General features: G+C 43.0%; 1 protein-coding gene across 1 annotated transcript in view; it reads left to right on the top strand.

The window, feature by feature from the left end:
• The window catches only part of LOC122813733 (CD276 antigen-like), a 281152-nt gene that overhangs the window by 23385 nt on the left and 240545 nt on the right, over window positions 1-17222 (top strand). The gene's annotated exons all lie outside the window — the stretch shown is intronic.

Raw genomic sequence — 17222 nt, forward strand, 5'->3', positions numbered from 1 at the left:
TCTGATTGTACATGTCCCTTCTTATTTAAGAGCATATGTTTAGATTTAGATTAAAATGTAAACCCAATATTTTTCTGGAAATGGTTCATCACAGAATCTAATTCTAATACAACGGATTGTGAATTACTTAACGTGAGCAATATATCTGCATAAAGCATTATCTTGGAATTATACTGATTGTAAATATCTATACCAATGATCTTTGTATTGTCACAAATAAGGGCAGCAAATATTTCAATGGCTAATGCAAATAGGGGATAAGGGACATACATTCCTGCTTAATGCCTTTGGTTATTTGAATAGATTCAGATGTGAAGGGGCCTAATTTAACATAAGCTACATTGTTTTGGTATATATTTTTATTAGAGAAATGAAAGAAGAGGGAAAGTGAAAATAACACTTCAAACATATATTCTTAGTTAACGAAACTGAGAGCCTTTTCTATGTCTAATCACTAGTACTTTATTTCCCTTGTTCAAATATTCAATAAGTGTTAAGATCCTTTAGATGTTATCATAAGTGTGTCTTTCATGTATGAAGCCTGATTAATCCTCATTTATTATTCGCATTAGTGGGACCTTTAATCTATTTTGCAAAGATGGATATAAATATTTGGGTCTATATTAGATATTCGAATGCTTAAACATTCAAAGCACTAAAGATCGAACTTTAGTGATCGAACTTTCAAAAGTTCGAATGTACATAAAAATTAAAAAAAAAAAAAAAAATAAGAAAAAGAAAAACTAAAGGCTGTGCCCCCCTACACCCCCCACTATTTAAATATACCAACTCCAAGATCGAGCTACAGTGTAGGAAATGGGAAGTTGTCTTTTTCCGCACTATAGCACACTGAAGTGCGATCTCGAAGTTGGTATATTTAAGTAGTGGGGGTGGGGGGTTCAGGGGGGCTTGCCCCCTGCCCCTTTTTCTTTTTTTTTTTTTTATATTCTTTTTCTGGATATTCAAACTGTTAAAAGTTTGATCATTAAAGTTCGAATATAGACCCAAATATTTTATAGCCATTATTTAATAATGATATGGGTCTAAAAACTACAAAATTGTGAGTCTTTGTTGGCTTTTATAATAGGTGAGATCAAAGAGTATCTCCATGAAGGTGGTATAGTGCCATGTGATTGAACTTCTAGTAGAGTTTTTTATGAAAGAAGGATAACACAGATGAGGGGAACAATTTGTATATTTCAATGATTATACTATCCATCCCCGGGGCTTTATTAGGCTTACATTTTTTGATTTGTTTGTTAAATTTCCTCTAGTGAGATTTGTGCTTCAGGAACTGTATCTAAAGTCTCATGGAGCATTAACTGATTGATTGAAGGAGTATCTAATTTTTATACATTCATTAATTGAATGATTGGAACCAAAGTATTTGGAATAATGAAACTTAAAGGCATCTAAAATATCTCCTAAGTCAGAAACAGTTCTAATAGAGCCTTCATGTATTAGTTTAGTTATATTATTTGAATTAGAATGTATCTTGGCTCTCATTGACAGATTGTGCATATGTTTATGGGATGATGCATAGGAGTTTAATTTTAGTCTTTCCAATGCCGTTAGTTTTATGGGATAGGATATCTGAATATTGCTTATTAAGCTTGTCTGTTTTATTCGCATTATCAGGGGTAAGTTGGGAGGGATCATATTTAATGTTTAAGAGTTGAGCTTGAATATTTTGCAAATCTACGTCCCATTTTTTTATTTTTGAACATGTAATCTCTGTCTGACACGGAGATTCTCCAAAAGGGCCTTACTGAGGCAGACACCTGGTGTCAAAGTCATGGTCTCAAGCTAAATGCCAAAAAATGTATAGTCATCCCGTTTGGGAAAAACAAAACACCCATGAATTACCACATAGGTGGCAGCCCCCTTAATACAGAAGAGGTAATAAGAGATCTTGGGACCCAGTTAGATGGTAATCTCTCCTTTAACAATCATATTGCCAAAGTAGTTAGCCCATCTAATTACTAAAGGGTTCGCATCTAGAAATAAAGAGGTTATAGTGCCCCTCTACTCATCACTCATCAAATCCATCATAGAGTATAATGCCCCATTTGGGATGTACCTCACAAAAAACTTCCAACAGCTGGAAAGACCACAAAAGTACCTCACCAAGAGGATTACTGGCTTCAAACATATGTCCTATGCAGCCCGACTGGAAAAACTCCGGCTGTACTCAGTGGCATATCGTTTACTCAGAGGTGATCTCTGCCTGACTTACAAAGCCATGTCCAACTCAGAACTGATGGATATGCTCCACCTAAAGAAATCCAAGTCACTGTGAGCCACTCGCTCTAGTGAGCTAAACCTCACCACAGCAATAAATAGAACATGCTGGAGGGATAGATTCCTGTCACAGAGACTCCCCATGCTTTGGAACAAAATTCCTAACGACATTAGGCAGAGCCCCTCACTAACACTCTTCAAGAGAAACCTTGACAAGTGGATGGGTAACAGAAAATACACCCCGGGGATCACTTCATTGTCTCTTCTTAACAGAGGCTTAGTTAATTAATCAATGGGGTGGCGAAAGCTGACACACTGTGGCTAGGCTTATAAATGCCTTCAGGCAGATAGCCTAGTACCTACCTATGAACCTATAATTTTACCATAAAGATAGGCTTTTAATGCATCCCATACCATAATCATGTTGGATTCTGGGGTGAGATTAGTCTGTAGAAAACATATATCTCTGATGTGAACCAGGGCTTAAATTCTTTGATTTTTGTTACATAGGCTGGGATTCTGGTTATGGGGATAAGTCTTCTATAGTTAACACAATATTCTAGGCAGAGAGTATCATGATCTAAGATGGGGCATGGAAGAATTGCAAAGGATGATATATTTAGCCTTAGATCATTAGAGACTAAAATTCTGTCTATTATAGTTGAGTTTTAAATCTGTAGTCAGTAAGAGAAAATGTCAGAGGTAGAATTTTAATAGTAAATGTGTCGAGTAAAAAATTGTCTTAACCCATTTTTTAAAAAGTCTTGCAATAGGTGTGAGCCTTAATGGGCGCTTATTGGTAGTGTCAGTATTGTCCAGTATACAGTTAGTCACCACCGATAAAGAGGTTGCCCTTATATACACTTGTAATGTGATCAAGATGTTTTCTAGCAGTTTTTACTCCCATTCCAAGGATCCAGTAAATATTGTCTAGAGTCCAGATTCTGTTAAATTTTTGGTTGAGTATGGCTAAAAGTCCTTCTGAATCTTCATATTTGTATAGAATTTGGGGGAGAACGGCACTATTCCTCCATAACATCATTGCCCCTCTTTTTTTAGTCTTATATGGGGCATGAGCAAGAGTGATATAGTTACTGGGTGTCCAGATTTCATTTTTTTTTAAGAAAGCTTAAAATGTCTTTCTTGCAGGAAAACTACCTGGACTTTATTAATAATCAGATATTTTAGTAAGTTTGACCTCTTCCTTGGATTATTTAGTTCATTAATGTTTAAACACATTATAGATCGAGTCATTGATATTCAGTCAAGAAAGAGTAGAGTGAATTGTAAGCAGGGTTGCCAGACGTCCCTATTTGGGCGGGACTGTCCCGAGATCAGCAGCCTGATCCCGAGTCCCGCCCTGCCGGTTTAAATCCCGGCCTCCGCTTTGTTTGTTTTTTGATTGTCCGTATACCTGGCATACGGGCCAATCAAAATTAAACACGGAGTTCTTGTGTTCGCATTAAACACGAGAAGCTCCGTGTTTATATTTTTGATTGGCCCATATGCCGGTATACAGGCCAATCAAATTAAACCACGAGCTTCTCGTGTTTAATGCGAAACTGCAATGCATTAAACACGAGAAGCTCCGTCGTGTTTATAAAGACTTTTTTTTTTTTTTTTTTTTTTTTTTTGCTCTTCAATTGTCGTGAGAGTTTTTTTTTTTTTTTTTTTTCTCCCTACCTGGGGGTCTGCAAATCTGGCAACCCTGATTGTAAGTAACTAGTGATGTTTTGTTGTCCGTATCTCACCTTCCTTCTTGCTTGTTGGGTTCGGATTCTAAAGCTTGAAAGTTTCAATTGGCTCGAGGCTAGACCCTATCCCAACATGCCTAGCGAGAGTTACTCAGATCTCATTTGCTGCTTGAACCTTTGGGATTGCTGATGACTGGCTCAGGCTAAGTTAGATTGTTTTTTTCTAATTATTTCTTATAAAATGTTGCTATTTGATAGCATAGTTGTTTCTGTAGGTCAGTAGAATCTGATGTTTGTCTATCCCTCTGTCTACCACCCTTTTAGTTGCTGTTTGTTGTTGAGGCCATCATTTCTTTATCACTCAGGCCTACCCTTTCTCTTCCTTCTAACTTGTGGATCCATTTAAGTTAGAGGATTCGTCCTACACTTTCAGCCCATTTTAGTTAGAGGGCTTTACCTTGCTTCTGTACCTAAGGAGCTAGCCATTTAAGTTAGAGGCATCCCCTTGGTTGGAGGAGTTGTTGTTTGACTTGGAAACTCTCCTTCCACTTCTTTCCCTTTTTCAAAAAAAAAAAAACTTTTTGCTGTCTGTTTTTTAGCTGAGTGTTTCCTTTCATTCTATCACCAGGTTATAGTATCTTGTTGTGTTGTATTTTGTGGTAAATATGTCTAAGGAAGCTTCCAAAGAATCCAAGCCTTTTGGATTCAAGAAATGTGATTCCTGCACCCAAAAGATGTCACTAACCGATGGTCATACCAGCTGCGTTTACTGTTTGGGAGTTGTTCACCTGCTGGTCTCGTGTTCCATTTGTCATGGTTTTAGCTCTAGAGTCTTGCAGGAGTGCAAGAACACGCTAATCTTGAGAGGGTTATTGAAGGGGCATTTTGAGGCATCAAAGGAAGGGAATCAGGCAGGAAAATCTGACAAACCCTCCTGCCTCGGAACCGTCGAAGGGCAAAGACACAGTCAAGTTTGTCGGATCCAATAGCTATTGGATCCGACAAGGCTTTATCACCTTTGGTTCCATCCGTATCTTTGGAACCATCTAGGAGTCATAAAAGATCCAGGTCTCCCTGCTTGGAACTTGTGCGTTCTGTACCACAGTCCCCACTTCTCTAGTCCTTGGTGGGCAGTCGCCGATCGTCCACCCATTCCTCTCGATCATCCAGGAGCCTTTCAGCTGACTATGTGGAAAGGGTGGTGAAGAGGCTACTCAGGACACCAGCCTTGGCTAAAAATTTATCGAGCCCAGCCCATATGGAATTGGAGCCGACTGGCCAACCTACTTTGTCGTCAATTCCTCCTTCGACTCACTTGAGTTCGGAGCCAGAGTGCATGGGGGTCATTGTGTTGGAACCATCAGTCTGAAAACCCCGGGTCTCTCTGGTCTGACATTCGCTCCGATCCTGTCGATACCACCTTCTCTCAAGGGATGTGGAGGCCGACACTCCCTCGCCGGATCTGGGGGGGAGAGTGAAATCGGACCCTTGTCGGATCCTACTCTCCCACTCAGAGCTTTGGTGCAGGCGAGTTCGGTGCCTATATCGGCCTCAGAGCCATCACCCTCAGTTCGGTGGAGATCTCCTGGCTCTTCGGAGCTGGAGACTCTGGGCCAAGATCGTGGTGCCTTCGAGGTGATGAGGAATGTGCTGACCTCAATTCAAAAAAACACAAAGGCCAGCAGACTGTGGTATAGAAATTCTTCATTAAAGCATGTATAAATAGAGAAGTAACAAACCAGTTTCAGCTAAGCAGGTTAAGCAGCCTTCATCAGTGTTAAATCCTGAAGACCGCTCCACCCTCAGCTCCAGTTGCTCCTTCCCCTTCTGGGCCAGTGTCTGCCTCTGAACTACCCTTCCTCCCCAGGCTTAGGGAACCAATGCCCCAGGACACCCCTTAGGGTGACCCCCCCCTTCCGAAACCTCTGCAGAGCACCCCTCGGAGGAGGTCCCTCAGAAGAGGACTTGCAAGAGGAAGCATTTGGACTCCCCTGAGTCCCTCACATCAGACACAGACTTGGAGGACTCAGAAGGGTCCCCACGGTCCCCCTCTGAGGATGTCTCATTTTCAGACATCCTGGAACTCCTCAAGCAGAGGGGTGGCTGGAAACCCTTTCCCCTTCTGAAGATGAGTCCATGTACTTGGATGCATGCGGTTCCCGACTCTCTATCTCTTGGGTGTCTCCACCCTTCGACCCATTATTAGGTGCAGTGAGTTGAAAGGCGTGGAGCTCTCCAGACTCTATAGAACCAGTTCCGTGGAAGCCCAATAAGTTTATCACTGCACCGGACGGCAAAGCTTTCCTGACTAAGTGTGTGCCAGTTGATGCTATGGTGGTTACGGCAGCCACAAAGAAGGAATTAGCATAAACTTCTTCTGTCCATCCACCGAACAAGGAGTCCCATACAATGGACAGATATGGGAAGCATATCTTTTCTGCAGCAGCCTTTACCCTTAGGTCACTGAATTATTTCTCCCATTTTACCTGTCTCCAGAGGGATCTTCTGAAAGAGCTAGGAGATCCTACAGGATCCTACAGGTGCGGGAAATGCAGACAGAGCTGCTTCTCAGCTTGCAACCTTATCTTCTGTAGTTAACTCCTCCATATGGCTTATCTCCTACACAGCCGATGGAGAGAGCAGGGCTGCAGGCACAGGAGTTGCCTTACGGAGACATTCAGGGATGCGCCTTTGTCAGTTTGCGGAGTCCTACAAGTCTTTCTTTACCAGTGCCCTATTTGATGGCTCATCATTGCTCCTGCCCAAGTTAAGAGACTCACCAGGTGCGAACAAGATGGCAAAACTCTCTCTGCCATGGAAGTACGTTTCTCCGCGCCTACTAGACCTTATCTCAAAGGTCAGAAAGGCAGGAAAATGTGGTTCCAGAAATTCCAGGGAGCTTTGCCTGATGCACATGGTGACTTTCCCCCAGGGGCAGAGGGGGGAACAGTAATGGGAGATCCCACCCTCGTGGCAGAGGGGGGGTCCGCAGAGTCAGGGTGACAGAGATACATTCTCGGGTAGGCCCTTCCAGCACTCCTGAAAGGAGGCCTGCCTGTCCACGTCTGGAGGCAGTCAGGGCAGATTGTCACTGTACCCAGAAGCCTGGCAAAGTATCACAAAAGACACATGGGTACAGGTGGTAATATCCAGGGGATACAGTATTCCTTTCTCCATGCCACCTCTACCAGAAAACAAAAATCCATCCCAGATGGGCCACCCAATCTAAGGGAACAAGCAACCCTAGAAGTTCAATGGTTGCTAGAAAAATGAGCCATCCAAGAAGTCCCTGCAGACCAAATCAGATCCAGAACTTACTCAAGGTTCTTTTTAGTTCCAAAGAAGATAGGTGACTGGAAGCCCATTTTGGATCTCAGCAGACTCAACAAGTCTGTCACGAAGACAAAGTTCTGGATGGTGACACTGCAGTTTATACTTCCCTTTTTGGGAAAGGACGATTGGATGTGCTCCATCGATCTCCAGGATGCGTACTACAATATCAAGATGGACAGGTGATCCAGGAGATATCTACGCTTCCGGCTGGGAGCCAGTCACTACCAGTTCAGAGCTCTGCACTTTGGTCTCACCACAGCCCCCAGGGTGTTCACCAAATGCATGGCAGTAGTCACGGCTCATCTGAGGCATCTAGGATTCCGGCTGATGTTCATCGTGTTTCACTGTTGCAGTCATGACTGTAGGGTTCTCCCCTGCCGGCAGGCAGCCCTCGGTCGGCCAGAATCCCAAAGTCTGGGACCGGCGTCGGCTGTTCAACCATGCTCCTTGACGTCAGAGCGCCAGGAGTATAAAGCTGACAGCCGACGCCATCTTCTCCAGTCTTTCTTGCCATGCAGTGATAGCAGTTTGCAAGTGCCGGTCGGCTGACTCCTGACAAATTTTTCTATATACTTCGGTCCAAAGACTTTCTTCTCCACTCAAAGCTAAGTACCCGTTGAAACTTTTTCTTGCTCCACTCCGATGTCAAGAAAAAGTTAATAATTGTATTTCATGTGGGAAGCAAATACCTCATAAGGATTTTCATTCTTACTGTATTCCTTGCTTAGGCCCTGACCACAACGTAGCTAGTTGTCAGTTTTGTGATAGATTCAATCAACGTACAATTAAGCGAGGGTACGATTTTGCTTTTCATTACTTCGGTAGGTGCTTTAACTACAAACGGTCCCGGCTACCGGAGTTCACAAATGTCGCAAGGATAAAGACAGGCCTCCGAGGTCCAAATCTGATGATAGCGCACAAGCGGAGCCAGCTTCAGGTTCGGCCGTCGTCAGTGAGGCGCTATTGCAGCCCCTGTCGTCAGCCATTTCAGAACCGACGGCCGAAACGGACTCTCATGAGGAGCCAACCAGGCCTTTAAATATTTCTGTTGCAGGACCTTCGGACAATGCTCCTTCGGATGGGTCCGGAGCCGCTGTGCAGGTACCGGCTTCCGAAGGGGTTTTCAGGCCTGCTCAGCTACTAGTAAAGGCAAAGCCAAAGACAAAGGCAAAGGCTCCTTCTAAATCAAAGACTTCGACACAGGCCTCTTCTGAACCGGCTCCCAAGTCACAGAAACAGTTACTCAAGATGGCGGAGGATTTACTTACTATGATTAGGGGTTCACATCCCCCTCCAGACAAAAGGCCAAGGCAGGATGTTTATTATGATTCCTCTGATCAGGCTTCTGTTTCCTCAGTTTCTTCTTCTGATCAGGCTTCCCCAACATAGACCCCTGGCTATTCCTCCTGTTTTGGATATTGTGGATGATGCCTTTTCGGATGCTAACTTAACCCCTGACTCTTTTCCTCCTGCTCCTGTTAAGCCTGATAGATATTACAGGGTTCCTGATTCCCATCAGTTTTTATTCAAGAACCCTGCTGCTGACCCTGAAACCATTTCTCAGGGTCCTAAGGGAGTTAAGGCCGCTTCTGCAAAAATCCCATTCCTACTGAAAAGGATTCTCGATCCTTAGAAAGATGGGGCAAAAAGGTGTACACTTCTGCTACTTTGTCCATTAGGGCTTTAAACTGTTAATTTCATATGCTTAAATACCAGCAATTTCTCTTGTCTGTCTTAAAACAAAAGCTTACTTCCATTTCTGCCTGTGCAGATGATAAGGAATTGCATGACTTATTGCATGCCACTGAACAGGTTGGGAAGCATGGTTTACACTGTGGATTTGATGCCTTGGAGGCTTCTTGTAGGGCTGCGGCCTCTGGCACAGTCATTAGAAGGCATGCGTGGCTAAAGGAACAAAATTTACCTGAGCAAGTAAAGGGTAAATTATTGGATGCTCCTGTTCAGCATAATGTTTTGTTTGGATCAAAAGCTGAAGAGGTGATTAAAAAGATGGAGGATAAGGCGAAATCCATGCAAACAGTTAAAGATTTCTTACAAGTACAGCCACCTAGATTTAGCAGGAATTGGCCTTCAAAAAATTGGTCCTTTCCCACTTCAGACAGGCCTCAGAGGGGTAGATATAGACGCTCCAGAGGGAGGCCTCAAACACAAGCTGCTTATAGACCAAGACAGTGGACTGCTTCCACCCCTAGGGGAGGAGAGGACAGGTCACAATCTCAAAGGAAACAAACTCAATGACTCCCTCTGTTGGGCTACAGGAACGTCTTACCTGGAAGCCCCTCTTGGAGGAAAACTCTCTTTTTTTATCAAAATTGGACTCAAATAACCCAAGACAAATGGGTTTTGGATGTGGTTTTAAGAGGTTACAAATTCCATTTTCATACCTTGCCAAGGCCAAGCGGATGGCCAGACCTTCCAAAACATCAATGGACGGAGGCCTTAAACCAGGTGGAAGCTCTTTTGGCTATGAATGCCATAGAACTGGTTCCTCTTTCAGAGATGGGAAAAGGTTTTTACTCAAGGCTGTTTCTAGTCCCAAGGAAGCAAAACTCATGGAGACCCATTCTGGATCTGTCGGTCTTGAACACCTTTCTAGAGATTCCAAAATTCAAGATGCTTACTCTACAGCAGCTACTTCCATTGCTGTCCAAAGATGCTTGGATGGTAACTTTGGATTTAAAGGAGGCATATTTACACATCCCCATCAGGCAGGATCGCAGAAAATACCTCAGGTTCAAGGCCGGATCGAGGCACTTTCAATTCTCTGCTGCCCTTTGGATTGTCTACTGCGCCCAGGGTCTTCACCAAATGCCTGGCTCCAGTAGTAGCTTACTGCAGACTCAAGGGAATTCAAATTTACCCTTATCTGGACGATTGTCTAATTCAGGCAGACAGCAAGGATGTCTTACTCCAGCATCTAGAATTTGTACAGAACCTCCTCAAGTTCCTGGGATTCTCTGTAAACATAAAAAAGTCAAATTTGACACCATCACAACAGATAACTTTTCTGGGTGCACTTCTAAACACCACAACCCAGATGACATTTCTGACATCCGAAAAACAATTACAGCTGGCTTCAACTTTCAAAACCTTGGCAACTCTAACTCAACTATCTGCAAGGAAATTCCTGCAGGCTTTGGGTTACATGGCCTCCTGCATCCTTCTCGTACCATATGCAAGACTACACATGAGGAAAATACAGTGGTACCTAAAAAGTGTATGGTCTCAGCATTGCCACAGTTTAGACATACTGATCTCCGTCCTTCCCTGTCTTTAAAAGGAATTTCTTTGGTGGTCCAGGGCATGTGCTCTAAACAAAGGGAAACCCTTTCGTCTACCTCCTGCCACTCAGATTCTAACCACGGACGCCTCGGATTATGCTTGGGGAGCCCATTTTCAGGGCAATTGTCTGCAGGGCCTTTGGACAAAGGATCAGAAGAACCTGCATATCAACTTAAAGGAAATGTTAGCCATTCAGAAAGCTCTATTGGCCTTCAGGAATCTTTTACAACCAGGACAACTACTAATTCGGACAGACAACACCACAGTTATGTGGTACATAAACAAGCAAGGGGGATCTCATTCCTACCCCCTTTGCAGACTAGCCATGGATCTATGGAACACAGCTCTAGCTTGCAATCTGGATCTTCAAGCTCAGTTTCTGCCAAGGAAACAAAACGTCCTGGCAGACAGTCTGAGCAGAAACCTTTCGGATCCACACGAGTGGATGCTAGACACCAAAATATTCAGGATGATAACAGCAGTCTGGGGATGTCCTCACATAGACCTCTTTGCATCCCATCTCAATCATCAACTACAGAATTTTTGCACCAGGACTTTCCACAGAGAAGCTTGGAAAGTGGATGCCCTGTCATTCAGTTGGAGGAACCTCTCGGAATATGCCTTTCCGCCTCTTCCTCTTCTTCCACAGGTTTTATTGAAGATAAAACAGGACAAGCCCAAGATGATAATCTTACTGGCTCCAAATTGGCCTCGGCAGTTTTTGTGTCCAACTCTAAAAAACCTATGCCTGGAGCCCCCTTGGGTTTTACCTCCGTCTCCGAACCTTCTGTCCCAGCATCAGGGTCAGGTTCTACACTCTCATGTCAGAACTCTCAGCCTGGCGGCCTGGTTAATCCAGGGCCTTTGATTTCTTCTTTACTGCCCAAGCAGGTTATGGATGTCATTTTAGAAGCCAGATGTCCTAGCACTAGAAAATCTTATGCAGGAAAATGGAAAAGATTTTGCTCCTGGATGCAGGCTCAGGATTCTGATCCTCTTCTTCCTAACATTACTTTAATTTTACTTTACTTGACAGATCTCTTACATAAGGGTCTCTTACTCTTCCATTAAGATACATGCCTCTGCTATTTCTGCTCATTATAATACAGACCCTCCCATCTTTTCCCACCAGCTCATGAGACAGTTTCTCAGAGGAGCTAAGAATTTAAGACCTCCTAGATCTCCTCCCATTCCTGCTTGGGATCTCAACTATGTTTTGGAAAAACTAACCTTGCCTCCTTTTGAGCCTGCTGCCTCTTCTGACATCAAGTTTTTATCTTGGAAGACAGCTATCCTGTTAGCCCTAACCTCTGCCAGGAGAGTTTCAGAGTTACAAGCTCTTGGCTGTGGAACCTTATATTATTTTTCATCAAGACAGGGTATCTTTGAGGACTAATCCTACCTTCATGCCTAAGGTGGTTTCCAAAGTGGCTTTAAATCAAACTATCCATTTGCCAACCTTTTTCCCCACTCCTCAAAATAAAGGGGAAAGGATCTTACATTCCTTGGATGTACACAGACAACTACGTTTTTACCTGAACAGAACCAAGGACATCAGAAAATCAGAACAATTGTTTGTTTCTTATGCTTCAAGTTCCTAAGGTAAAGCCATTTCAAAACAGACCATTTCTAAATGGATTGCTCATGAAATCAGATTTTGTTATTCTCACCATGGAAAGCAAATCCCAGGGAGTATACGGACTCATTCGACCAGAGCTGCTGCCACTTCTGCCTTCCTCAGGGGAGTTCCTACCAAGGACATTTTGGAAGCTGCAACTTGGAGTTCAGTGCATACTTTTTCTAAGCACTACAATCTACCTCTCTACTCTAAGTCTAGGGCAGGCTTTGCCTCTGCAGTCTTGCAGGGCCTTTTAGCCGCTTCCTCTTTATGACCACCTCCCTTTCTTTCAGCTTTGGGATTCTACCCTACAGTCATGACTGCAACAGTGAAACACGATGAACATAGTACAGTTGTGAACACCTACCATAAATGTAGATGTTCGAGTGTCTTCACTGTTGCAGTGTGTCCCTCCTGTCCTCTTATTTTTACTTTTGTGTATTTCCTTTTTCACCATTCTTCTGAGGTGTATTTGCAAAGGTTATGGGACCTTTTTCATTTTGGGACTCCTGACATCTGGGGCAAGAAAAACTGGAGAAGATGGCGTCGGCTGTCACCTTTATACTCCTGGCACTCTGACGTCAAGGAGCATGGTTGAACAGCCGACGCCGGACCCAGACTTTGGGATTCTGGCCGACCGAGGGCTGCCTGCCGGCAGGGGAGAACCCTACAGTCATGACTGCAACAGTGAAGACACTCGAACATCTACATTTATGGTAGGTGTACACAACTGTACTTTTCCATACTTAGATGACTGGCTCCTTACCACCACCACCGAGCATCGACTAACCGAGGCAAAGGGTACCACATTTCGCCTTTGCTCACAGCTAGGCATCACTATAAACTACAAAAAGTGTGCCTTGTTGCCCTGTCAATATATTACATTTATAGGGGCAGACTTAGATACAAAAGACACAATAGCAAAATTGCCTCAGGAGAGGGCATCCACCATATGACAAGTTTCAATCTTAATCGAGAAGTAAAAGATTCACTCAAGATTTTTTCTCAAAGTCCTGGGCTCAGTGGCAGCAGCAATAACACTAGTTCCCTTGGCATGCTTCCACATGAGGATATTACAGTGGCTCCTATTTGCTCATTTTTCCATGCAAGATCTACCCATGTCACACGAAATTCTCATCACGAAGACCTGCAAGAAGGACCTAAAATGGTGGTTTCAGTCTACGCAGGTTACGTTAGCCAGACCGTTCATCCTCCCCCAACAGTAGCCACAGTGACCAAGGACGCTTTCCAGATAGGGTGGGGGGGCATCATCTGAGACAGACTGTTCAAGGAACTTGGCAACAACACAAGCACCACTTGCACATCAACATCCTAGAGATGAGAGCAGTGCTCCTGGCATTGCAAGCACTACAGGACTCTCTACCTATGGGGATGATCGGAATTCAAACAGACATATCAGTAGTGTGGTACATCAACAAGCAGGGCGGAACCAGATCCTACCCCTTGTGTCGAGAGGCTCTAAGAGTATGGCAGTGGGCATTGTCTTCCCAGTGCTTTCTGATTGTGATGCACATTCTGGGGAAATCCAGTGTGATAGCAAACAAGCTGAGCAGAGCTATCCTTATGCCTCATGAGTGGTCCCTGAAGCAGGATATTGCGAACCAAATTTTTCGCAAGTGGGGTCAGCCTTGCTGCGACCTTTTTGCCACTTCCATCAGTACCAAATGCAGTAGCTATTTCGCCCTAGTCCCCCACCGGGACAGTCACCCACGGATGGACTTGTTCATGACTGGCCCCCAAGACTTCTTTATGCTTTTCCCCCATTTCCTCTAATACCCAAGGTTCTTCAGAAAGCAATGTCATTGGGTTGCAAACTGATGATCATTGCCCCTTGCTGGCCTCGTCAAATATGGTTCCCCTTTCTATGGCCCCATCTCCAGGAGGAGCCTTGGATCCTGGACCCAGTTGCAGAGCTTCTGATGCATCAGTCAGGTGCACTCCATCCTTCCAGACAGACCCTCAAGCTGACAGCTTGGTTCCTCCACTTCCTGTCTTAGCCAGGCTTCCTGACATCTCTCCAGCAGTACAACATATTTTAATTTCCTCTCACAAATCCTCAATGAGAAAACTTTATACTAGCAAATGGAAGCGGTTCTCCTGTTGGGCAGCCAAAAATAGCATTGACCTTTTTTACTGCACCTATTTCAAAGATCCTCAAATTTCTTGCTGAAACCTTTAACCAAGGAGCAGCAGCTGCAACTATCTGAGTTCAGTTGGCTGCTATTTCCAACTATCATGTGGGCGAAATGGCTCCAATGTCATGTCTCACAGGTTATGCAAAGCTTTCCTAAAAGGTTCTATCCTCTTGAGACCCCCAATAAGAGAAGACCCTCCTCCTTGGGATCTAAATTTAGTCCTAGCTGCCTTGATTCTTCCCTTTGAACTGGCTAATACTTGTTCTCTAAAATTCTTGTCTTGGAAAACTATTTTCTTGACTGCCATTACCTCAGCTAGGGGGGTATCAGAATTACAAGCTCTATCCATTCACCCCCCCCTTACTTAATTTTGCACAAGGATAGGGTTTCTCTCAGAACCAACCCCTCCTTCCTACCAAATGTTTGCTCAGAGTTCAATCTGAATCAATCAGAACTACCTGTACTCTTCCCTAATGATGGCAGCAAGGCAGAATATAAACTCCACCAGCTGGATGTTCATAGACAGTTACATTTTTACTTACGCAGGACAAAAGAATTCAGAAATCTGACCAATTGTTTGTATCCTTTGCAGAAAACAGTAAGGAAACTTCAGTCTCAAAAGTAACTTTATCAAAATGGCTTTCAGACACCATCACTTACGTCTATAATTCACAGAACAAGCAGCTGCCAGGAAAAATTAGAGGACACTCAACTAGGGCCTTGCCTACTGCCTTTCAGGCCAGCCTGCCTTTAGACTCAATTCATGTGGTAGCTAAGTGGGTTAATCCCCATACCTTCATCACTCATTACAAAGTAGATGTGGCCTCCCAGAACAGGGCATCCTTTGGTTCCACAGTCCTGAAGAGTCTATTCCATTGAGCCACACAAGAAGAAGGTGCTGGGGACATGGTCCCAACCAGCAAGAAGGAAGGTGAGATAAGGGCAACATTAAAGAAGCTCTGTACTTGTCCTTGATCTCGCCTTCCTTCTTGCATCCCATCCTCCTTCCCCCTCCTAAAAGATCAAGAGGAATTATCCATCATTCGCCTACATAGGCTATGATTCCCTTCCTGCCTTGTGAGTTGGATAGACTTAGAGTCCTTCTACTGCTATTTTGGTGGGATATATATGTATATCTATCTATCTATTTATATATATATATATATATATATATATATATATATATATATATATAATCTGTATACAGTTATATACATATGTATGTATAGTTCTTGTACATGTCTATCTATATTTGTACATTATAGTGTAGTGTTATGGGTTATCACAAACGAGAACTAGGTAACTCTCGCTAGGCATGTTGGGATAGGGTCTAGCCTTGAGCCAGTGGAAGCTTTTGAGCTGTAGAATGTGGCCGAGTCGGAGCGGAGGATCTGCTCTGAACCCAACCAACAAGAAGTAAGGCGAGATCAAGGATAACAAATATGGAACATTATGGTGAGTACATAACTTCTTTTTATTATAATCCAAAAACCCTTTCTCCTGGATATAAAAATGAACTTGATTATCAGTTGATGCTACTGTAACAAAAAAACTGCAGTTTGAAATTAGAGTCACAATTTCAGGACTCACATTTATAGGTTTCCAGTTAAATACGTTTCATTGTGAAAAGTCTATAAACAACAAGTTCAAATTCATTATCAAACCCCAATATGCGTTTTCACTTTCTTCACAACTGCACATCAACATTGCAAACAAAAAGTGGCTATTTTGGTGAAAGACTTGTGAAAACAAAGGACAGTTATTGGATTAATGCAAAGCAATCATTAATATGGTTAGTTTGGAGAGGAAGGGGTGCATGTATGTGTGTGTCCAAGAACAGCATTTTGAAATACGTTAATGTAATCATTAACTTATGAAAACCCCTTTCCCTATCAATACAAGACACATCAATGCATACACATGCAACTTCTTTCGGGGACAAATGCAAGATTAGGGTTAGCGGCAGAGGCAGGTTTAGGTATAGCATGCATGAGTAAGGTGTTGTTTATCCTTTATTCATTCCTTTGAGCACTCATTGCTTATATGTTGCTTAACATCATTTTATTTTGTTTTTTTATTTACCCTTTGCTGACTGGGTTAGTCCCACTAGACCAATGGCCTCTTTTCAGGGGAAACCTGAAGTGGTATAGGGGAAATTTGGCTAGGTTATTGGGAAACTTCCCCTACTCTTTCTGATAAATGGTGTGGGATCTTTTACATGTACCACCAACTCAGGCAGATTTGTCCTCTGTTTAATATCTCCTCTAAAGGATGTCACAATTAGTGCAGCACCTCCCTTACGCTGTACTCTAGTGTCTGTATTGGTAAATTAGTACAACTACCTACTGTGGGAATATAACCCAAAGCCTTGATCACCAAAGGCAAGTGGTACTCCCTGTTAAGCTACTGAGGTTGCTGTCATTTGTTGCTGAATGAGTGCTACTGTCTAGTAAATTGTGTACAATGTTAATACTGTCTACATTTTTGTATACTTTATTTACTGCAATTGCTGTGAATGTTGCTTAATGTTATTAAATGAATGCTTCTAGATAGTACATTTTGTGGATACTAATGATTCTCTCTAAATTGCTCTATACTTTTGTCTGCTGGAAATAGCTGTGAATGTATATATAATACATCTCAAACCAGAATTACTGATTTCTGTTTACTTCCCCAGGGTACTGCTTACCATAGGTTCTGCCCACTCTGACTCTTGTAGTTACCAAATAAAAATAAATTGAATAAACAAACAAACCACAAATAAACAAAAAAAAACAACAAAAAAAAAAAAGCATATTGCAGAGGTCATACACAGACTTCTCCCCCCTGCTACCAGCTTCACCTTACTTTTGGGCAAAAGGTTATAGTTGCTCTGCA

Source organism: Protopterus annectens, chromosome 10.part0 (genome assembly GCF_019279795.1).
Source record: "Protopterus annectens isolate FY-2018-M chromosome 10.part0, PAN1.0, whole genome shotgun sequence".
In the NCBI taxonomy this organism is placed as follows: domain Eukaryota; kingdom Metazoa; phylum Chordata; order Ceratodontiformes; family Protopteridae; genus Protopterus; species Protopterus annectens.